Source organism: Candoia aspera, chromosome 1, assembly GCF_035149785.1.
Source record: "Candoia aspera isolate rCanAsp1 chromosome 1, rCanAsp1.hap2, whole genome shotgun sequence".
Classification (NCBI taxonomy): Eukaryota; Metazoa; Chordata; class Lepidosauria; order Squamata; family Boidae; genus Candoia; species Candoia aspera.
The window spans coordinates 153,199,634-153,223,568 of record NC_086153.1 but is presented as its reverse complement, the minus strand read 5'-3'; the positions used below and the strand labels follow the sequence as shown (position 1 = coordinate 153,223,568).

Genomic DNA, 23,935 nt, shown 5'->3' with positions numbered 1-23,935 from the left:
TGAGCTGCTGAGCTTGCCGATCGGAAGGTTGGCGGTTCGAATCCGCATGACGGGGTGAGCTCCCGTTGCTAGTCCTAGCTCCTGCCAACCAAGCAGTTCAAAAACATGCCAATGTGAGTAGATTAATAGGTACCGCTTCAGCGGGCAGGTAACGGCGTTCCGTGTAGTCATGCTGGCCACATGACCAAGGAAGTGTCTACGGACAAACGCCGGCTCTTCGGCTTTGAAAAGGAGATGAGCACCGCCCCCTAGAGTCGGACACGACTGGACTTAATGTCAAGGGAAACCTTTACCTTTACCTAATATCAGAACCATTGGGCCAACCAGGGATAATCATTAACTTCCGCTTTCAAAGAATCCAGTCTCATTTCATTATACAATTTGGTTTGTGAATATATATTAGCTGAAGATTATTTTTCTTCTTTTCTCTTCCCATTTTTTGTTCCTGCTGCATCCCAATCCCATGTGTATATTGTATATTACAATCATAGAGCTAAAAAGTATCGTGAAGATCATTTACTCCAACTGGTCAATGAAAGATCTGCTAGACCATCTCCAATGATTATCCAGTCTCTGGCAGAAGACCTCCAGAGAAGGAGAACTCACTATATCATGACCTAGCCTGCTCATCTAGCTGACAGCCCTTACGGTCAGGAAATTCCTCCTGATGTCTAGCTTGAACCTGCTTCCTTGTAGTTTTACCCCATTGGTTCTGGTCCTACCCTCTGGGACAAGAAAGAGTAAAGTTCAGTACTCTACCTTAAAAGCAATCCAGTCAAAATGTTTAAAAATCTTATTATGAGTCCCTTATTCAATTTCTAACACTTAATATGACTGGAACTAGGCTGTATTCCCCTTGGGACCTGATTAAGACTTTATGATCTTTTAAAGCCTCCTCTTCTTGGACTGGCCCTAGATATCACTTTAATATTCTGTTTGCCCTTCAGAGGACACTATTTACCCTGCCTCAATTTGGTCTAGTGGTTAAGGTGCTGGGCTAGGTGGTGAGTTCTAGTCCCACCTTAGGCATGAAAGCCGGCTGGGTAATTTTGGGCCAGTCCTTCCCTCTCAGCCCAACTCACCTCACAGGGTTGTGGTTGTGGGGAAAATAGGAGGAGGAAGGAGTATTAGGTATGTTCACAGCCTTGAGTTATTTATAAAAATAATAAATAAACTTTGATGAAAGAGGAAACTATCCTTTCCCCAATTCAACTCAGGAGGTAGGACAGCAATTACAGCATCAACCTTTACTTCACTATACTATCAATAGTTTGCAGCACCAATGCAATCAAAGAACTTTTATAATGTTTGCAATTCTAAACCCCACCCCCAAAACAAATGAAGTACTTACAGATAGTATGTGGTGGCAGGTTTGTGCAGTTGCAGAAAACAGGAAACTTACCAAATAGCAATTATCTGGATAGATAAAATGAGTTCTCTTCTGGTGAACTGGGAAGCTTCTTTCTGTAAAAAATTATTGCAGTGTCATTTACACAAACTTCATAGATCCTAGGTATCTTTATAAATCCATGTATGCAGGCTACCATGCAATTAACAAAAGCTTATGCAATAACATTTTTGTTTGTTGACAATTTCTTTGTTGTTTTTTCACTTAAGTATTTCCTTAAATCGCTAGTGAGAAGATGCAAGGCAAACATTTAAATTAAATGAAATGTGACACAATTCTAACTCAGTCAAGGGTTAATTAGATATTTCTTTCTCCCCTAGGGAACAGGGAAAATCTAATATACTTGTGCAGGTAGTCCTCATTTAGCAACTGTTCAAAGTTACGATGGTGGTGAAAAAGTAAGTTTACAAATAATCCTCACATTTGCAACCTTCACAGGTCTGTAAAGCAAAGGAAAGCTGAAGTAAGATCATAAACACAATTGTGTTTCACTTAGCGACCACTTCACTATGAAGACTACTGGTACACCATTTTCTAGTTCTAGTTCTGGAGCCAGAGCTGAGCTGGAGCCAGAGCTGTTCTAGCTCTAGATTCGGAGCTGGAGCTGTTCTAGTTCTAGAGCTGGAGCTGTTCTAGTTCTAGTTCTGGAGCCGTTCTAGTTGTGGGGCCAGAGCCATTCTAGCTCTAGCCCTGGAGCTGTTCTAGTTCTAGTGCCGGCGCTGTTCTAGTTCTGGAGCTAGAGCTAGAACGGCTCCGGCTCCAGAACTAGAAGAGCTCCTTGTGAGTTGAGCAGCTGGGAGCTGAGGTATTTCAATCAGGCTCAGAGCCTTAATGCAGCCTATATGGACACAAGGTTCACAAAAGCCTCATTTTCTTAACCAATTTTGGATGTAATCAATTTTCAGCTAAAGAGAGATTTTGAGTGGCAGGCTGAAAGTGGAAATCTTGAGAGTAAGACAGAAGTTATGGACAGAGAGTTGGACAGAGAGCTAGTTAATTGGCCATACTGGAATTAAGAGAGAATGAATTTTGTTTGAGATTTAGAGCAATCCCAGAGGATTCTGGTGAAGAAATTAGAGAAAAGGTTATTAAAGCAAAATGAACTTATGATTTATGGTTTTGATGATTAGATAGGATAGATTATAGAAAGAAGAGAGTCATAATGTAACTTTAGAGAAAGAGGTAAATTTATAATTGTACTTCTAATTGCTGTAAAGAAGATTGGAAGCCGTTTCTTTTTATCATTTTTCTTTTCTATTTTCCTTTTCCTTTCTTTCTTGCACTTTTAGCTCTCCCTTTGATTGCTTTCTTTTTTTTCTTCCTTACTCTATATTAGTTTGCATTAGTTTTTATCTTTGTTTTTAAAACCATATATATACTGTGTACACACAGAGACACACACACACACACACACACAAAGGTTGTATACATCTTGTCCAAGAAGGGAAGTACAGAAAACACTAGTCCTCCAACGTTTTGGACTGGTGGACACAATTGGAATGTACAGACATATTGTGAGATGGCTGCTGGGCAGCAAAAAAGCTGCTGTAGCAATTTCATAGCTATAAACCATTGATTTACCAAAATGTTGCCTGAGGCCCCCTTTAACATACCGCCCCCCCACAGGATACTCCATACTACCTCTGCTTGCCTTATCTTCTTTCCAGAGGAGTGGGCACAATTCCAAACAAAACCCTGGGCTGCAACTGCCCACCACTTTGATTTTTTAGAAGAATTTTCACATCATATGAACCAGAAATGTTCTTGGAAATGAAAATGAAGTTGGTGGTTTACCTTTGCAATATGCCAACTTCTGATTTATTGTTTTTTAAAAATGTTTTACTTTATAAAAATAAAAACTCAGATGGGTACAGAGCCTATCAGATGCCCAAGTCTTCACTGACAATCCAGGATTCTATGATGAAAACCTTATCCAAAGAACCATAGAAACCAATTCCAAACTTTAAAAAGAGTTTGAAAAATAATCTGTGATGTGGCATAAAGGTAGGCTAAATTAAGCCCTAAAGCAACGCTTTGGCTACTGGCCACTATCTCCAGGGAGAAGGATAAGAGAACTTGAATTAGATCTTCTCCTATTTTATGGAACATATCAGAACTGCCAGGTCTGGACTGGAAAAATCCCAACAACCGCTAGGAGAGCAGGAATTCTTTTTTGCTGTCCTTCAGGATTGAACTTTTTCTTTCAGACCAGATCTGGAAGTCTTAAATACAAACTTAAGGAAAGAATAAGAAGAATCAAGAGACATGGTTTTTGAGAGAAGGGAGAAAATCTAGCTATTTTCTTTGCATAATTTACAAAACTGCATTATATATTTGCTTGGTCATCTTTCCTCCCCTAGGTAGGCTGGGACTACAACCCTCAGTATTCTCAGAATTGATGCACATTGGCTAGAGAAGACTCTTTATGGCTTTCCTTACACATTCTCAGCTCTCATTTTCCCTGCCAGTTCTCCCAGCTATGTTCCAAGTTTTTATGGAAGAAGTTAATCTGAATTGTTTTCTGAGCAAGTGTGAACCTCAAAGTATGCTTGGTCTCAGGAAGATCCTATGAACAGAAAGTTTTACCCCCCTCTAATTGCTATACTGCAGCTGTAGTTTCACTTATGGGTTTATTACCTGAACAGAAATATTAAATGACTAAGAATAATAACCAAAAAAGGCAAAAACAAAGCATTATCTGTATTTGTGACACAGCTCTGAAGGACTGCTTATTAAATTATTGTAAGAGAAAACAAAACAAACCAAAAAATGACTGGAAAGACATTTAGGCTTTCTCACTGCCAAGATCAACATCACAATCTATCCAATTCCTCATTTCATAAACCTTAAACACTACAATTATACTGAATGGCATAATGTACAGTTACTGAGAAAACCACTGAGACATTCAAATTGCAAAGAATGTTATGCAACAGCCTGCCAGTAAGACTTTTCCTCTAGATTCATCACTCTTTGTTCTTTTATGTCTTTATCATTGACTTGACATGTTCCTTTTATGTTGTTTCTGCACCTTTTAATACCCCAAGAAACTCAAGACATAAAAAAAAGGCACAGAAGAACTGCAACCTCACAGATGTAGAAAACCTTAGAACTTCCCTTCTTTAAAGAAGTGTGGACTTCACAGAAGCAATGACATATCTGGACATCCACACTGATATATCACCAATTTGCCCATCTGTTTCCATATTCTTTGTTCTAGTGCCCAGAAATCCTGTCCAGCCTGATGTTCACTCAAGGAGAACACTTTTAATCTAAAGCATTTCTGGACACTGGCAACTAGGTGACAAAAGATCCAGGCATTTTCAGTAATGACTGAAAAATCTGGGGCGATTCTGCCTGAAGAAGGCAAGATTGTGGAGACTCAGCATCTAGAAATCAGTCAGGGTAACATGGTCTTCCTAGAAGTATTTGATTTTATTTTTAAATGTTCCTTATTGAGACACATTTTTAAAGAAAAACATATACTACAGTATATCTAATTGCAAACAGTTTGGAAAGGCACCTACAGAAAGAAAAAAGTTCTGCCATGCTTACTTTATGGCCTACTAATGATCTCTCCTTGCAAAGGATCAAAGTTTAGTTTTGTATTGGGAGGATGGGGAGCAGCTATGGGTTCTATTTCCTGTGTGCTTCCTCCACCAGCTTTTTTTTTAACACTGTCTATTCCCTCCTGTAGGGGGAAAAAATCCTTTGCAAAATGTAGATAAGGATAGGTATTTGCATCTCTGAGATGGGGGGGGGGGTTGTTGCAACAGCAACGGCAGGTGCAGCAAACCATGATCCACTGGGGATTTTGTCAGTAGGTTGGCCAGACTGAGTTAATGTTATTAGTGTTAATGATGGGGATGGTACAATAACATCTAGATTCTGGAGACAGTGGAAAAAGAAGAAAACTGACTCCCCCTTCCTACTCATGAAATTGGAACATAGCCAATGTTTAACCACAAACCAACACACAGTTACTCAAATACTGTGGAAAAATTCACCACTATTCCATATGTTACTTTCAGCAAAAAAGCAATAGATAGATAGAGTTAGGAACCACCCAACAGGAAGTCCCAAATATTTGAAGCAGCATTTTAAAAGCCATTCCCATAAATATATGAATATAGGATATAAATATAAATATGAATATAGGATATAAATATAGGATCAGTAGACATCCTACAAGACTGATATAAATAGCAATCAGCTCCAATTTTAGAATAAACATTTTAGAGAGTTAAAGGGTAATAAGAAAGTTCTTACGAAATATGTTTTTGTTACAGATGTAAGAAAATGTTAGTTTATATACCTTATTAATGAAGCAGAATAAGCTTGCTCTAAAAAAAATTAATTTGTCTGCGCACATCTTCCAGGCATGAGATTCTAATAATTACTACAGTACTAGTAGAACATACACGAGCTAACCTCCCTTCCCCCAGATTATTTCTGTAAAGGGCAAGTCTTACTGAATAGAGAATTCACTTTCCTTTGAGCCACTAATGATCAGTAATAGCTGCTTGACACACTCAAATACAAAAGTGAGATCAAATTCCTTTAAAAAAATTTTTAAGACATATACAGTATTTCCCTTTTGTTTCCATGGTAGTTTTATTTTCTCGACTAAGGTCATACACCAGGAAAGACTGTGGGACACCTGCAGGGGAAGATGGAGTTGCATCATCATCATCCTGCATGTGGTCTCACAGACTAATCCTTTGCTATTCTGTGGAATAATGCTTAATGGCAACATTAGTAACTCCCTCTTTCATAGATTATTCTGCTTTCTATGAAACAGAAAAGACATTATACACAAAATTAGTCCTGGCCCTCTGTAAAGTATTAGAAAATCTTGCTATCTTAAATAAACAAAACTATAAAGAAATTATATGAAAAACCAGAAAAACCATGATTAAAACAATGTAATGTAATTTGCACTGTGATCATAATATTTGAACAATTTCTCCTTCTTTCCCTTTCCCCAATTATTCACTATAGTCATTGTACTACTTTAGAAGCTTGAACTTTATTAGCCAGTGCAAGAGATTTCTAGTACCATCAAACATAAAAATTAAATAGGATTTATTTTACTGCTCTCTGCATAAAAACCCTTAAGTTTATCATACAAGTCTACTAAAGGGTGCTAAAATCAATTTCCAAATTCAAGAACAGATTGAGTTGCAAAGTTCCCCACCAGTAAATCAATCTTCATATGATATATTCAATAATCGTGTTTTATTCCAGACCCACTGCCATTTGCAATGCACTGTAATAACAACTTAAGTACTTACACATCAATCTGGTATCTATGGCTGCTGATTATTCCACAACTAAGGTGCAGACATAGGAGGCTTCATACATCATGTTCTTCCTGTTCCCTTATGCTGATTTGCAGATTCTGTCTGTGCATCTGTATCTTTGGCCTCAGTATTTTTTTAATGACAGCTGCTTAGAATGGTAAGTTTCCAATATCTTTGGATCTGAGACCCTTCTTCCACTCCTAAAAAACACAAAAGGGATACTGTCACACAGTAATCCTGAAAGATGGTCAGAATTGAGAGTTAAGAAGTCCTCGGCCTTCCAAAATCTAATACTTCTAGGTGCATTCAATGGCAACTTCCCATCAATGGTCATTAGGGCTGGGAATTCTAGGAGTTAATCTGACACACATCAGCAAGATGATGAAGGATGGTAGATGGAATAACAAAATCACTAATATTGGGGAATTTTCATATTCATGACAAAAATTATAGCTAGTTATACAGCAGTAGACTGCAAATTGAGAAGCAATGAACGTACACATAGACACCACTGTACTAAATAATATTTTAACATAATATTTGGATTATCACACATTTATACAACTTGGAAATATTAATATGTCCTTCTTCCTTTCAAACACTGCAAAATATAAGCAAATACATGTATATATGCATATGATGAAAATAATCTAGCATGCAATTAACAGCATCATTCCACTGCCTTGTTCTTTTCCTATTTTCCACCCAACAGAGAAAATCAGGAGAAATAACAAAAGAAAAGAGGCTAGCTGGTAACAATTGCTTTCCTCTCATAAATAGCCAAGAAACATTAACCTGACCTCTCTCCTTTCTCTGAGCACAAAGAAAAATGCCTGGAACCAATCAGCCATAGGGATGCAAGGCTCTCCTTTACTTGCTGTACTCATGCAGAAGACGGACAGTAACCTGTCCTAGATACTCTATAATCTGGATTCCTACTTAAAACAGAGGTTGAACTTGGTGACACAAAAGGCTCCTTCCAACTCTGCCATCTCCTCTTTTCATACAGCCAGATAGTGACTGGGATCCTTAATAGTTCTGAGAAGACAGAGTTGGATTGCTTTCCATGGAATCAGCGCAAGATATGGTGTGGTTATAGGCAGCAACAAAATAGGAAACTAGGATAGTTTGTTTAGGAAGATCACCTCAAAACAAACCTACACTTTCAACATACTCAGTTCTTTGCTACTGTCCAGTAGATGAGATGTACAGGTGCTGCTACGGATGCACAGACGTAGTTGTTTCTTTACATTGGGATCAGTAAGCTTTTGAAATGGCAGACATCCTTTTGCAATTTCTCACAGCACAAACAGATGCCAGCAATAATTCATGTTCTTGAGTTAAAATGGCAAAATCTAACCAACTCTTACTGAGAACACATAAAACTTTTAAGAACTGGAAATCTGAGTCATTTTAAGAAAAATTATTTCGGAAATCAGAGGGCACCATCTAGTGGAACTGTGGGTACCCAGGCATTCTACTAATAACCCCTCCTTGATAGCCTTTTCCTCTGATCTTCCATCCGACTAACTTATTATATACAGCCTGTCTTCAAGATACACTGGGTTCATATATTGCACTTGAATTAAGGACACAATCCCACCCCTTCCAAGGAAAGGTAATGATTTTTTTCTGCATTTAAAAAAAAAAATTGCCTTCCCCTCCCACAGACACTTTATATCTGAGAAAACTGTATTGGTGAAGTATATATAATGATTATATCTAGTTAGCAATCTTTTTAGCCAATTAAGCTTATGCCCTAAGTCAATATGCTTTTTATAGACTGATCCACCAATTTCTGTAACACTGCTCATTATAGCAAGAATCTATTCCTACTGAGTCTTCAAGACCAAATGATCAACAGAATCTCTGGAGAGCATCTAGCAACAGTACTAATAACTAGACTTGCATTATCTACAAGTCTGCTGAACTGCTTTATTAAAAATGCCTCAAGTCTTACATAAAACTTCGTAAGACAAAGTATTACTAATAGCTTTTTTTTAGAAATAATGCCACAGATTCTTCATAACAACCTGTTCCAAGTTAGTCAATGCCTCAAAAGACTGCCATAATTTTACACACCTAATTATGCTAAATCTCAATTAAAATCACTAAAGTTGCCAGATCTCCTGAAACTCAGAGCTTACAGCTCAATCCAATGAACAAAACGTACAGCTGGGCCAATCAGGGAAGGAAGTAGTAGGACGGAACATTAGGCACCCAGAAAAGCATTAAGCAGCCACATATAATTCTCAACAGGTTACCCTCAGTGAATCTGGTCTCAGCAAACAAACAGTTCTCAAGTGCTTTAGAAATGACACATCACCATCATCACCACCACTATAAGTCTATCATTATGACTCCTGTTTCATTCTACAAAGGAAAAATCATGATCACAGTGATCCATTCTCCCTCTTTGAACACCCACACTGTAATTAACTATCAAACTTGATCGATCCACCTTCACATTTCATATTATCATGATTGTATCTATTTCTTCTTCTGCATTCCATGTCATTACCCAAGGGTTTAGGGACATCCAGTACTTTTGCCTAGAAACTACGCCACACCAAATGGTCAGACAGGTTTATGTTTTTCAAACCTCCATGGCTACCTCCTTACTTCATGTTATGCCTAACAGGCAATGTGAAACTCCATTAATCATTCCTGATATGTAAATTTGAAGGAAACCTGCTTGTTCTTGTCAGAGGAGGAGGAGGGAGAGTCATCTGTGCAGTCCAATCAATTCATCTTGATGTGGATCCAGCAAAAAGTCATTATGAGCACACTGAAGTCACAATAGGCCACTGAAGATTCTGTTCTCATGGATACAGAACAACCTAACATCCTAATCTGGACAAGTGAAGCCACACAGGGCTTTAGAGTATTAGGATCAATGTGAGCTATTTTTTCCTCTGCAGCATTAAGTTGGGCTGGTCTTCCTGTATGGTTCATTCTTCAAGGTTGTCCAACATTCAATTTTTTTTTCCCCATTGTATCCTTGCTTTGACATCACTCACTTGGAAATTAATAGGCAGTTCATTAAAATGATTCTGGAAAGCTGAAATCTCACTTTGGCTACTGCTTTAACAACAGAGTGGTATACACACATTTGTGGCAATGATTTTGTATGAGTGATTTTCATAACAACTATTAGCAGTAGAGAAGAATGAACTTGGTGATATTAAAAAAACAAACTAACTCAGAACTATTTTCCTTGTACAAGTCCCAGCATGGCCAGCTTGTCCTTTAATTGACAATAGTAACAACAAAATAATCTTAATTGGTGATCTTCTGGTTTATCCAAAGGAACAACTTTCAGTAAATTAGAGCATGGAAGGACTCCAAGCAAGAGCAGATTTTACCTCTTGAGCTGCATACAGCAGGGGTAACAAAATTCTTGTCATCTTATGATCACAAAAGCTGGTCTTGACAAAAAAGACCCATACCACATAATCACATGTAGCCACGCTTTATGCTTCTTCCTTAGAAATAACTCATCCCCCTATTTTCTGTGACTAAAAGCCAGATTTTTGACAGTTATTTGCAGGGCTGCAAGGCTGCTCTACAGAAAATGCAAAACAAAACTAGATGTATGTATCAGCTGCATATTAGCTGTTAGGGATGCTGTTCCCCTACATAGAGAACTATGGAAATGCAAGCCTAACCCTAACCCTTCTCATGGGGTGGGTGGTGGGGAACAGAAAAAAAACCCTTCCCCATCTAAGCTGGTCACTGGATTCTTGGAAGATAAAAGATGTAGGGGGTTCAAGTCCTGATAAGCCTCACCTAACAAGAACGTCTCTCCTGAGCTCTTCCATATATATTGGGCCTGGGTTGCTCCTGCTCTTACTGGTGCATCCAAAACTGATCTTAATTTGCTGCAATTTCACATCCCTTATTATAATATTTGCTGTGCATTACCTGAGCTCTATAAGGAAATGTGTGCCAACATCAACATATTGCTCTACTCAAGAGACTCTTTATGGCAGGTGGGAGGATCTGTGGACCTCCATCCAGATACTGCTGAACTACAATTCCCAGAAGCTTCAACATGATGGCCAGTGGAGAGGGATGCAATGAGTCATGGCTTAGCAACACTCTGAAAGCTACAAGTTCTCTATTCCTAATCACTGTTTGTTGTTGTTTATTCGTTTAGTCGCTTCCGACTCTTCGTGACTTCATGGACCAGCCCACGCCAGAGCTTCCTGTCGGTCGTCAACATCCCCAGCTCCCCCAGGGACGAGTCCGTCACCTCTAGAATATCATCCATCCATCTTGCCCTTGGTCGGCCCCTCTTCCTTTTGCCTTCCACTCTCCCTAGCATCAGCATCTTCTCCAGGGTGTCCTGTCTTCTCATTATGTGGCCAAAGTATTTCAGTTTTGCCTTTAATATCATTCCCTCAAGTGAGCAGTCTGGCTTTATTTCCTGGAGGATGGACTGGTTGGATCTTCTTGCAGTCCAAGGCACTCTCAGAATTTTCCTCCAACACCACAGTTCAAAAGCATCGATCTTCCTTCGCTCAGCCTTCCTTATGGTCCAGCTCTCGCAGCCATATGTTACTACAGGGAACACCATTGCTTTAACTATGCGGGCCTTTGTTGTCAGTGTGATGTCTCTGCTCTTAACTATTTTATCGAGATTTGTCATTGCTCTTCTCCCAAGGATTAAGCGTCTTCTGATTTCCTGACTGCAGTCAGCATCTGCAGTAATCTTTGCACCTAGGAATACAAAGTCTTTCACTGCTTCTACATTTTCTCCCTCTATTTGCCAGTTATCAATCAAGCTGGTTGCCATAATCTTGGTTTTTTTGAGGTTTAGCTGCAAGCCAGCTTTTGCACTTTCTTCTTTCACCTTCATCATAAGGCTCCTCAGTTCCTCTTCACTTTCAGCCATCAAAGTGGTATCATCTGCATATCTGAGATTCTTAATGTTTCTTCCAGAGATTTTAACTCCAGCCTTGGATTCCTCAAGACCAGCTTGTCGCATGATGTGTTCTGCATACAAGTTGAATAGGTAGGGTGAGAGTATACAGCCCTGCCGTACTCCTTTCCCAATCTTAAACCAGTCCGTTGTTCCGTGGTCTGTTCTTACTGTTGCTACTTGGTCGTTATACAGATTCTTCAGGAGGCAGACAAGATGACTTGGTATCCCCATACCACTAAGAACTTGCCACAATTTGTTATGGTCCACACAGTCAAAGGCTTTAGAATAGTCAATAAAACAGAAATAGATGTTTTTCTGAAACTCCCTGGCTTTTTCCATTATCCAGCGGATATTGGCAATTTGGTCTCTAGTTCCTCTGCCTTTTCTAAACCCAGCCTGTACATCTGGCAATTCTCGCTCCATGAACTGCTGAAGTCTACCTTGCAGGATCTTGAGCATTACCTTACTGGCATGTGAAATGAGTGCCACTGTTCGATAGTTTGAACATTCTTTAGTGTTTCCCTTTTTTGGTATGGGGATATAAGTTGATTTTTTCCAATCTGATGGCCATTCTTGTGTTTTCCAAATTTGCTGGCATATAGCATGCATTACCTTGACAGCATCATCTTGCAAGATTTTGAACAGTTCAGCTGGGATGCCGTCTTCTCCTGCTGCCTTGTTATTAGCAATGCTTCTTAAGGCCCACTCAACCTCACTCTTCAGGATGTCTGGCTCTAGCTCACTGACCACACCGTCAAAGCTATCCCCGATATTGTTATCCTTCCTATACAGGTCTTCTGTATATTCTTGCCACCTTTTCTTGATCTCTTCTTCTTCTGTTAGGTCCTTGCCATCTTTGTTTTTGATCATACCCATTTTTGCCTGGAATTTACCTCCAATGTTTCTAATTTTCTGGAAGAGGTCTCTTGTCCTTCCTATTCTATTGTCTTCTTCCACTTCCGCGCATTGCTTGTTTAAAAATAATTCCTTATCTCTTCTGGCTAACCTCTGGAATTTTGCATTTAATTGGGCATATCTCCCCCTATCGCTGTTGCCTTTTGCTTTCCTTCTTTCTTGGGCTACTTCTAGTGTCTCAGCAGACAGCCATTTTGCCTTCTTGGTTTTCTCTTTCTTTGGGATGTATTTTGTTGCCGCCTCCTGAACAATGCTGCCAACTTCTGTCCAGAGTTCTTCCGGGACCCTATCTACTAAGTCCAGTCCCTTAAATCTATTCTTCACCTCCACTGCATATTCCTGAGGAATATTCGTGAGCTCATATCTAGCTGATCTGTGGGTCTTCCCTAATCTCTTTAGTCTGATCCTAAATTGTGCAAGAAGAAGTTCATGGTCTGAACTACAGTCAGCTCCAGGCCTAGTTTTTACCGACTGTACAGATGTCCGCCACCTTTGGCTGCAAAGGATGTAATCAATCTGATTTCGGTGTTGTCCATCTGGTGAAGTCCATGTGTAAAGCCGTCTCTTAGGTTGTTGGAAGAGAGTGTTTGTTATGCAGAGTGAATTGTCTTGGCAAAATTCTATCAGCCTATGTCCTGCTTCGTTTTGTTCTCCCAGGCCATACTTACCTGTAATTCGAGGTGTCATTTGACTGCCCACCTTAGCATTCCAGTCTCCTGTGATGAAAATAACATCTCTTTTAGGCGTGTTGTCCAGTAGGTGCTGCAGATCCTCATAGAACTGCTCTACTTCAGCTTCTTCAGCATTTGTGGTTGGGGCGTATATTTGGATCACTGTGATGTTAGATGGCTTGCCCTGAATTCGAATTGAGATCATTCTGTCGTTTTTGGGGTTGTATCCAAGCACTGCTTTAGCCACTTTACTATTAATTATGAAGGCTACTCCATTTCTTCTGTCGTCCTCTTGTCCACAGTAGTAGATCTGGTGGTCATTTGATGTGAAGTGGCCCATTCCAGTCCATTTCAGTTCACTGACGCCCAGAATGTCTATCTTTAATCTTGACATCTCACCAATAACTACATCCAATTTGCCCTGGCTCATAGATCTTACATTCCAGGTTCCAATGGTGTGTTGATCCTTAGAACATCGGATTCGCCGTTCACCACCAGCACCGTCGGCCGCTAACCGTCCTTTCGGCTTTGAGCTAGCTGCGTCATCACGACTGGGGCTAGTTGAGCTCATCCTCTGTTCCTCCCCAGTAGCATTTTGACCATCTTCCGACCTGGGGGTCTCATCTTCCGATGGTATACCGACATATCTCTGGTTGTACTGATCCATTTAGTTTTCACGGCAAGAATACTGGGGTGGGTTGCCATTACCTTCCCCAGGGATCGCATTTAGTCTGACCTCTCTGTCATGACCTTCCCGTCTTGGGTGGCCCTTCACGGTTTAGCTCATGGCATCATTGAGGTGCTCAAGCTCCAGCACCACGACAAGGTAACGATCCTTTGCGGAGCCTAATCACTGTAGGAGAGCCATATTGTTTGCCTATTGTGGCAAAACAACAACAACAACAACCCAGGAGGAGTCTAGTAGCACCTCTGCCAACTAACAAATGTTATTAAGAGGCATAATCTTTCAATAAAATGTGTTAGGTGCTACAAGATTCCTTCAGGGTTATAATGACTCAGTTACCCAAGCTCTGGGTAAATAGAATATTCTGCTTCCTATTAGGAATTATGGTCACTCCCTGCACTTCTCTTCCATTGTTCTCAAAAGTCCTGAGGTTAAATATTACAGAGTGCCTTCCTAAAATCTGCCACTGTGTCTACACATCAACAGAAATATTTGGACAAAAAGAAAAATCTCTTTTTTAAAGAAGTAGGACTAGAATCCTGAGGAACACATGTAAAAAAGTATTAAACTTTTAATTATGATTACAAATATTATGAACCTTGAAAGAACATCATGAATAAAAAGGAAAGTTACACACTGGGATTAGAACTGATTTAAAATGTAGTAAAAAGTATCCCTTTGTACTGGATCTCCTGAGATGACAAACGTTACTATAAGAATCACTCTGGGCACTTCATACAATAAATCCCCTTCTCTCACTCCCAATAGGAGAAAATATGAAAATATTATTACTAGGTGGGAGACACAAAATAAGGTAATCTTTATATCTTTAAATGAAAAGAATATTGCATCCTAGGATCCACACAAAAAGTCACAGAATTTTCCATTAATTAAAATAAATCATGTTGATGTAATTGTGTCTTCCACCACTGTATACACTGGGGATTGAGTTTCTGATTATACAAGTGGGTTACATAAATATTTAATTTAAAAGATACTTCAAGACTCCTTTCCCCATATGCAAATGCTTTCACAAAGACCATAGTTCCAGTCTCTTTTCAAACTGTTAATAAGTTTTAATTCATCAGCCAATAACATTCCAGAAGTGAGCCAAGCTGTGATACCTGAGCCCCTTTTCTATAGACCCTGGAGCCTGCTCTGACCATGGGTGCTAAAAACTGGTGGGTAATGCAGTTCTTTCCCATTTTTAGGAAGGAAATGCATTAAAATGTTAGCCTAGGCTTCACATTACTTTAAGAAAATCTCTGAATTCCACCCATAAAATGAAAAACAAAAATCCCAATCCATTCATGGTGATTTGCATCATTAATCTGCCCATTTTAGCCATCCTGCTCCTCCCAAATAATAAGTACAATTCTTAGCCACCAAATGGTTCCCTATCTTTCCAATGTACTAAAGAAGAAAAATTAAAATTGCCAGTATTACTGTTTAAAAAACAGACTTAATTTAGAGGTTATGAATAACTTAAATGCAAATGAAATGTCACATCTTTTTAATTTCTTGTTTTGTAAGAGAGCCTCCTACAAATAGCTATAACTGTTGAGAATCAGAAAGACAAGTACCCAAAAGGGTAAGAAACTGAGGAAACTTGTCCTGAAACTTCAGAGAAATTCCAAATAAAACATCCATTAAAAGTTCTCAGACATAAAAGGTGAAAGAATTAAGAAACTCTTCTCCCTGGTATCACTAATTTCTGAAGACTTCTCAAATCTGGGATTGTATTAGCTTGGTTTTCCTTGATACTTCAACAAAATCCCACCTTTGATAAACACCTTATAGGGAAATGTTTTGGATAAGGCTGGGTCAATGCACAAGTTCTGTACATAACCAGCAGGAAAACAACAGCAACCAAAAACACCCTTATGCATAAATTACTAGGGAATAGCCCCAACTATTATGCAATTTTCAATCTGTTGATTTTCAGACTATCTTCTTATAGGATTATAATATAGATAAAATGAAAAATGATTTGCAACTGTCAAATCCAACCCAGTCTATATAAAGGAGGAGTTTTAATTTTCAAAATGCAGAAAGTCTGAATTCATCTGATAGCATGCTGTATTTCATCACCAAGATACAAGGAAATATCAGACATTTTCTAAGCAAGAGTTTTCAGTCTACAAGACTGTAGCAGTAAGCCCCATTTATTCTGCTGCAATCCTGAAGTAAATTGGTGGTTCACATAAATAAAAAAACACAACTAAAACATCCACAATCAGATCAAAGACAAAACATAACATAAAAAATATATGCAGAGAGCCTCAACAAGAACCAATCTATAAACCTCACCAAGATGACATAGTAACCCAAAGGCTCTCCAGAAAAGCTCCATTCTGAGCTGCTTCTGGAACGCTGTTAAAGTGGGAGCCAACCTGATGTCCACGAGAAGGCCATTACAAAGGATCAGCACCAAGAGGCAGCACCCCTAAGCCTTGGTCCCCTTTACCGCCCTAAAGTGGGGAACTACTAGGAGCTTTTTCCAGCTAAATCAATTGGGCTGGACTGATTCCAATGGAAGAATGCAGTCCTGAAAATAACAGGCAACCAATGCAGGGCCTGCAGCACTCATATAATGTGCTCCCATCAGGAAACACTGTCTAACACATGGGCCACTGCTCTTTGAACCAACTTCAGCTTCAAAGTGGTCTTTAAAGACAACTTTAATGTAGTCCATCACAGGAGGTGATAAAGGCATGAGCCATTGTAGCAAGATTCTTTTGACCCAGCTATGGCTGCAACTGGTTCACCACTAAAGCTGGGCAAAGGGCTCCTGGCCACAGTCTCCACCTGCTGTTCCAGCAGGAGCCACAAGTCCAGGAAGACACCCCAACTGATGGACTTGTTCCTTCAGGAGTAGTGGTTCCCCATCAAGAGACACCACTGGAGCAGGCAGAAAACCCCAATAGACAACCAGTAACTCTCTCTTCCTAGGATTCAATTTCAGCCTGTTTTGTCCCATCCAGACACTCACAGCTCCCAGGCACTGAGACACAGCTTCAGTGACATCACCAACCTACTAATGCCTATGCCTGTGTGTTTAATTCCTAAACAGTCCTATGAACAATTCTGTTCTCCTTTATTGCCAGAGCATATAACAAAGTCTTTAGCTACCATTTAGCCACCTTGGCTTCAGTTGCTGTTGGCCACTGCTCTGAACTGTTACTGAAGTGCTGGCTTTGCAATTTTTTAGGGTGGAGGTGCTTTACCAGCTGCTGGCTAGCTGTAGGCTCTCACTGTCTCTGCTGGAGTGGTAAAACTGCTGGACTCTGTTTTCCCTTTTAGCTTGTCTTCTGTTGGCTTGCTGAACTCCAGCCTGTTCCTGCTCCTCCTTCACCATCAGTCATCTGCTAAATGGACAACTCCACGGGCTGCAAAATCTTCCTCTCTGCTATCTCACATGACACAAACCTTCCTCCGACACACCCACACTTGGATACTATCGGCATTTTCCTTTTATAACTGGAGATCAGGTGCGTCTAGTGTTCTTCATTACACAGATGCAATTCATCCCTCTGATGTTAAAATGGGAGATAAATAGAATGCTGGAAGTGGTTCCTATCAGACTGAGCAACTAACACCAAGGTTAGTCCTCAACTTTCCTTGAACACTCAGTGGGAAAAATCTGAGATGGAGCGGATTTCCTGAACAAAGAATATTCTCTCCTACTTGTTCCCTCTAAACCAGTGTTTCTCAACCTTGGCAGCTTGAAGATCCATGGACATCAATGCCCAGAATTCCCCATGCTGGCTGGGGAATTCTGGGCGTTGATATCCATGCATCTTCAAGCTGCCAAGGCTGAGAAACACTGCTGTAAACTTTCAAAGACTACAGCAACCAAATGTTTAACTATCTGCCTCCAAATGCCATTTCGCATAGATGGCAGCAATGTTAATATTTTGTTACTGTGTGCAGTAACAGTACATTTACTCTGACTATTAAAGAGATGTTATCTGAATGCCAGGAGCTAAAACGTGTGTGCTTTGAGATGGGATATTTCTGGAAACCATTCTATTGCTGTAATAAACTGGAGAGTGCTTAGAGGGGCAAAAAAACAAAGCAGATCATCTGTTACCATGACCCATAAAAACTCTCCGGTTGAGGGGAGGGATTAACCCAAGACATGTAAACAACCAGACTTCCCTGATAGCCATATGACATTGCTCTGAGTAAGCAGCCACAAATCAAAAGCACTAAGCACTGGAAGGACAATTTACAGGCCAAAAGAATGGCTCAAGAACTGTTTTTCCCTGGAATCTGCCTCAGTACAATGGAAAGATGTAACAGATTTTGATTTTGCCTAGCAAAGAAAAAGTTCAATTTGCAGGTGAGGCTGGTACAGATCTATTGGTTTCAGATAGCTTCCAGGCTTGATCTAGAGAGACAGGGAAATCTCCAGGTCAGGAAAGGGTTTTCAGCTTTCCTTCCCTGTTGTGGGAATTTAGAGCAGAGGTGAACAACAAGTCTTTCTCCCTCTACTGCTGAGAGTTAGAATTGAATTACATATTGCTTACCCTTGCTTTGGAGTATATGAAATAGCGACTCTGGTTGCAACAACTGTGAACTATCTTCAGTCAACTTTGAACAGTCACTGAACAAATTTAACGAAAATTTGCTATGCAGTCCAAAAAGGAAGGATTATGCCTCATTGGGAGCTTGTATTTCTTTATTGCATTATTCCCTCATTGGAGCACTGATTTTCTCTCCTGTCATGCAGAATACTCCCTAAATAGCATGAGGGAAGATCTACCGTACAGGTGGTCCTTGTTTAACAACCACTTCTTCAGCGACCATTCAAAGTTATGATGGTGCTAAATGAGACTTACGACTGGTTCTCATAGTTGTGGCTGTTGCAGTGTCCCCGCGGTCATGTGATCACAATTCAGGTGCTTGGCAACTGGTTCACAATTACAACAGTTGCAGCATTCCTCAGTCACTGCCAGTTTCTGTCAAGCAAAGTCAGTGGGGAAGCCAGTAGGAGGTCGCAAATGATGATCACATGACATTGCACCTAATGACCATGCAGTATTCACTTAATGATGGCAACTGGCACTGCCACAACTGCCATTGTAAGTCAGCACAGACATGTGACATCGCGCTTTATTACGTCACTTAGCAACAGACTTGCTGATCCCAATTATTGTCATTAAGCAAGGACTACCTGTACAGCAACACTATTAAAAACAGTCTCCTCCACTGCTGCATTACAACAGGACTTTCAGCCTGAGATAGTTTTGCTCCACCCAAGAGAACCTGTCTCACAGATAAGACACCCTAAATGCCAGGGCTCAGTTTTTCTTAGGTAGCTCTCCCCCATACTGGACTAAACACAAAAGTCATTCCCACTGCAATTAGCCACTCCACAATTCTGACAAAGAGCCATTATATCATTCTGCCAACCATTTAAACTGGGTGGTTGCATCCATCCCTAATTAGGGAAATCATGGCATCATTAATAACTTTAAAATGTCCATGCACCACTGGTAAAGCAATTTTAAAGGCAACTATGTGTTATGAAGAAAAATAAGCTAAGGGCTTGATTACATTAACATTTATTAATTATGATGCTTACAAAAGAGAGCCTACTTGCAATGAATCTCTTAACTCAAATTAGTTGGGGAGTATTCTCCCCAGTCCAGTCTGAAAGCAAGATACAGTAAACAGATAAATTATTAAATATCTCTTAAACATCTAAAAATTAATCTGAACTGCACATTTAGCCTGAAACAGCAAAAGCTCCCAAGTTCTAGGCCAGAAGGATTAACATCCCCTGCGTCAGGCCAGAGAGACCATGGCATATCTTATTGCAACAGTCACCATCACCTTCATCAAAGCTTCTGTGAGGGAGACACCAGAAACACCTCTGAGGATAGTAGAGAAGTTACATATCAGCAATGATTGGATCTGGGAAAGTGCTTCTATACTTCTCTTCATCATGCAAGCAAACACTGTGGCAACCTTTAAACCACAGCTCAAGTTAGATTCATCTACTCTCGATGTAATCTTCTGCATCGTATCAGCTTGCCCAATCAGCCCACCACATTCCAGAAAGTTAAACAATTGTGGCAGGGAAAAATCCTGTCATGACAAGGACAGGTCAAGTTCCAAAGTCTCATAAATGCCATAACGGAAAGGACTGGTCCAGTCCTGAAGTCCAGTCCAAAGTTTGACTTTAAAATATCTCCAGAAAAAAAGTCTGACTTTTATAATACAGAATTTTAAAGAGGAAATACATCTATAATTAGCAAATACTACTGGCCCAATAATCCACATTAATGACTGCCAACAATTAAAGATGCTGGAAAGAGAATTACATCGAAGGACAGGAGATTTTATTTTGATTGAAGTATAGCTGTTCTGATACTTTAATCTCCCGCACCACATCCATCCTTTACAAATATTGGGTGGTTGAAAGATTTGATAATTCAGATTCCACTTTGAATGGGTGTTTCTTAGACATGCAACTTTCTCCTTTAAAGGAAAAGCAATGCTATGTTGTGGAGAATATTTCATGACTCTCTTAAAGGATTCTCATACTCCCATTCTGGGAGTGGAAAACAACAGGCATTCATTCTGTATGCTTATATTCTGCAATGTGCTGTTTTCTCCATGTTGAGCATTACTAAGTAAAAAATTGAAGATCAAATCAAATCAAATCAAACCAAACCAAACCAAACCAAACCAAACCAAACCAAACCAAACCAAACCAAACCAAACCAAACCAAACCAAACCAAACCAAATCAATCTTTATTATGGTCATAGACCAGCACAGAAATAAAGCGTCCAGTACAATAAAAATCCAAAGTACAGTCACATATTGTTGTGTATTGTTCTGTCTACCCTCTCAAAAATAATTTGGTAGTTCTGAAAAACTACAGAAAAGAAAACTAAAGTGATTGTAGGGGAAGCTTTTGACACAGGCCAGAAAGGGTGGTCAAAAATGGGTACTGGTATTCAGAAATGTTTGCCAAAAACACAACAACATCCTTTATTTTGTAAATATCGTTCCAAAATATGTAAGGTCTCATGAAAAGCTATTATGTTTCACATTTTTCACCAATGAGGGCCCAGGGAAACTCAATTGCCTGGAAAAGGGCTATAATACATTGAAATAATGTCAAAGAACATTAATGAAAAAAATGCCAAACAGCGCTGGAAACTAAGCTTGAAATAAAACCTTACTTTTCAGACTTTGCAGGTAGATTTTAAAAGGCCTCAAATCATGATCACGTGACCACAGGACGCTGCAACTGGTCGTAAATGCGAGCCGGCTGCCAAGCATCTGAATTGCAATCATGTGATGTGTGGGTAGTGTGACATTTTTGCAACAACCGTAAATGTAAGTACAGGTTGTAAAGCATTTTTTCCAAGGCTGTCATAACTTTGGACTGCAATTAAACAAATGGTCGTTAAGCGAGGCTACCTGTATTGAATTGTATTGTTCTGTTAAGTCCTGATGAATTCAAAACAGTTCAGAAATCTAAAATAACATCAGGCAACAAAATAAGGAGAAGCAACTCCCATTTTTCTCTGAATTCCTCATCATCTAGTTCTCTTGGGCTTCCTAGATAAGCTTATGTTATGTCCCACAAGGCAGCAAAGTTGGCATTTTCTTCCTATGAACTGGATTTATAGAGCAGGTAATGTTTCCACCATATAATAAAGTAAGTCATCTTTCCTTATAAAAGTCCCTATAAAAGACTGTTTCTCATACACTTTCAAAGGGTAGTCAAAGCTCAAACAACTCTCTTAACAATATCCAGCAGTTGTGCTCTCTGTTCCTAATGCAACCTCCCAACCTGCTGCTCTACAGGCATGTCCTTTGAAATTATGGGAACTGAAGTCCAAACACATCTGGAGGGAACTTGGTTGGCAAAGATGAGCTTTGGCAGCAGAGATGTCGCTGAACTACAATTCTCAGCCTCCCTCGCTATTTAAAAGACCATCAAGGATTTTTGCTAATACTTTAACCAGCAGCTTAAGGTCCTCTGCATCTGTTCTGTATTACTGATGCACATGTTTTCTTACAAAGACATATTTTTCAGAACATACCTTATATTTTTCCCAAGGAATCCCTGGAAAGCCACCATCTTCCAACATCCCACATTATATTGGCACAGATAAAGCTGGTGCACCCAAGAGTATCCTCAACAGGTGTGCCTGAAAATATTAATCTCTAAAAACTTAGAATCTATACATGTTAACTCAAAAACGAATTGCACGAACTTCAGGCAGGCTTATTCCCAGAAAAATGGTCCAGGATTGCAGCTCAAATCTATAGTTTCCATACTATAATCAGCATTACCAAATGATACTGAAATAAAGCTCTTGGATAAGATTCCAGTGACTAAGCATTCACCAACAGCAGTAGTTCTTCAGCAAAAACTTCAACAAGAAGATACAAAACACACCAAATGCCTGCATTACATACGGGAAAAAAAGCAAGCGCCATCTTAGTTAAACTCAGCACTGTATCTACTATACAGCTCTTTAAGCACTTACCAAGTAATTCATTATACATTCAAGTCAAGGAAATGAAATGAAAAAAAATTAGCCATTTTTTCTCCTGCTAGTTCAGGGTTTTAAAAACAAACATTTCATAGGAACAACAGAAAGGGAATGCTGGCAATGAAAAGGCTTTCCAAGAGACAGCTCTATCTTCTGTAGTTCTTACAAGTTTCAGTTTAGGAACCAATTTAGATTGTTTAATGATTTGCTCTTAATTTCAGGAAACAAATCCAAATTTTAATGAAACACAAACAATGTCTGGTTTTTTTTCTGCAGCCATTTTTAAAAATCATTTATTTTTGTTGTTAATCACACTATGGCTCAAATATTGGCTGTACTTGAGCTGGAGAGAAGTACTCTCAATTTCAAAAGAACCAAAATGTAATCAGTTAGAATTTAACATGTCTCATTCTTCAGTTTGAAAAAAACAGCTGCATAGTCAAACACCAGTAGCATCCAGTATGGGGCAAGAAGCAAGCAAGCAATAATACAGATGCAATCCATTTGCTCTATGCAAAATTTCCTCAATTTTTTCTTCAGTTAGGTGCCTTGGGTGTCTTTTCAAAGGTACAAAAAGAGCCTGGGAATGCAAGAGGCAAACACAAGGGAATGGGTGAGGGAAAATTAAACAAAAAGAAAATAGCAACTATAACACAGCAATATTAAAATTACTTCTCAAGGGAAGAGAATTTAGGAAGGGGAGATTTTTTTTTCTCTCAATAACAGAATTGGACAATCCTTTCTTTAAGGGAAGATGCTATACCAAGAGGCTCAGCATTTCCCCCCAAACTACGGTGCTAGCCTAAGAATAATATCATCCAGCTCTAGGCTTTGAACACACAATCCTAATCCTTCAGTTCTTTGCAAAAGGAGAGGCTAAGGGAAGAGCAGCCTCTTTTAAATGGCTTCTGTCTCCAAGGGTAAAAACACTTGTCAAGTGGGGGAAAAAAAAAGAGGCTCTTCCTGCAGCTGGTCCCCATCACAAGTGGAAGCTGCCCCATGAGGCACCAGGTTTTTGTCCTATTTTTGTGCTCCTCCTCTCCCCTATCCATAACCAAAACAAGACATTCTCAGGAACTCATTTCCTAGAGGTAAAATGTTAAGAGGAAGAGGAAGCCCACATAACTGGGAGTAAGCTACACGGTACTCAATTAAATCTACATTCAAATATGCTAATGTTAAGTACCACCAGAGGCTGGGGCTTTAATGGTTCTTCTGACAGCAGAGGGCTTTTAGATTACATGCATTATTTTGAAGCACAGAGATAACATTAAGGCTGGGACAGGTTTACCCAAACAACCAGCCAACTTCAAAAGCTTTCATTTATTTTTATTATCCTTATGACAAGAGCTTATTGTCTTGTTGCAGCACTACCTTAGTAAACACATTTTGACATGATGAAAGCATTTATGTACTTCAGAATATACCCATAAAGGATGGGGCTGTTCGAAAGGAACTGAAAAAAAAATCCAGCTTGACCTAAAAACATGCCAGCAGTG

The 23,935-nt window shown here is 39.5% G+C and overlaps 1 protein-coding gene across 2 annotated transcripts in view; it reads right to left on the bottom strand.

Moving 5' to 3' along the window:
• Positions 1–23,935, bottom strand: part of PLCB4 (phospholipase C beta 4) — a 188,117-nt gene that overhangs the window by 113,845 nt on the left and 50,337 nt on the right. For both annotated transcript variants that reach the window (XM_063316134.1, XM_063316143.1), the window contains exons 3-4: positions 6,703–6,911; positions 1,403–1,464 (exon numbers count right to left, since the gene is read on the bottom strand). The gene's annotated coding sequence lies outside the window, so the exon portion shown is untranslated. The remainder of the gene's footprint in view (positions 1–1,402; positions 1,465–6,702; positions 6,912–23,935) is intronic.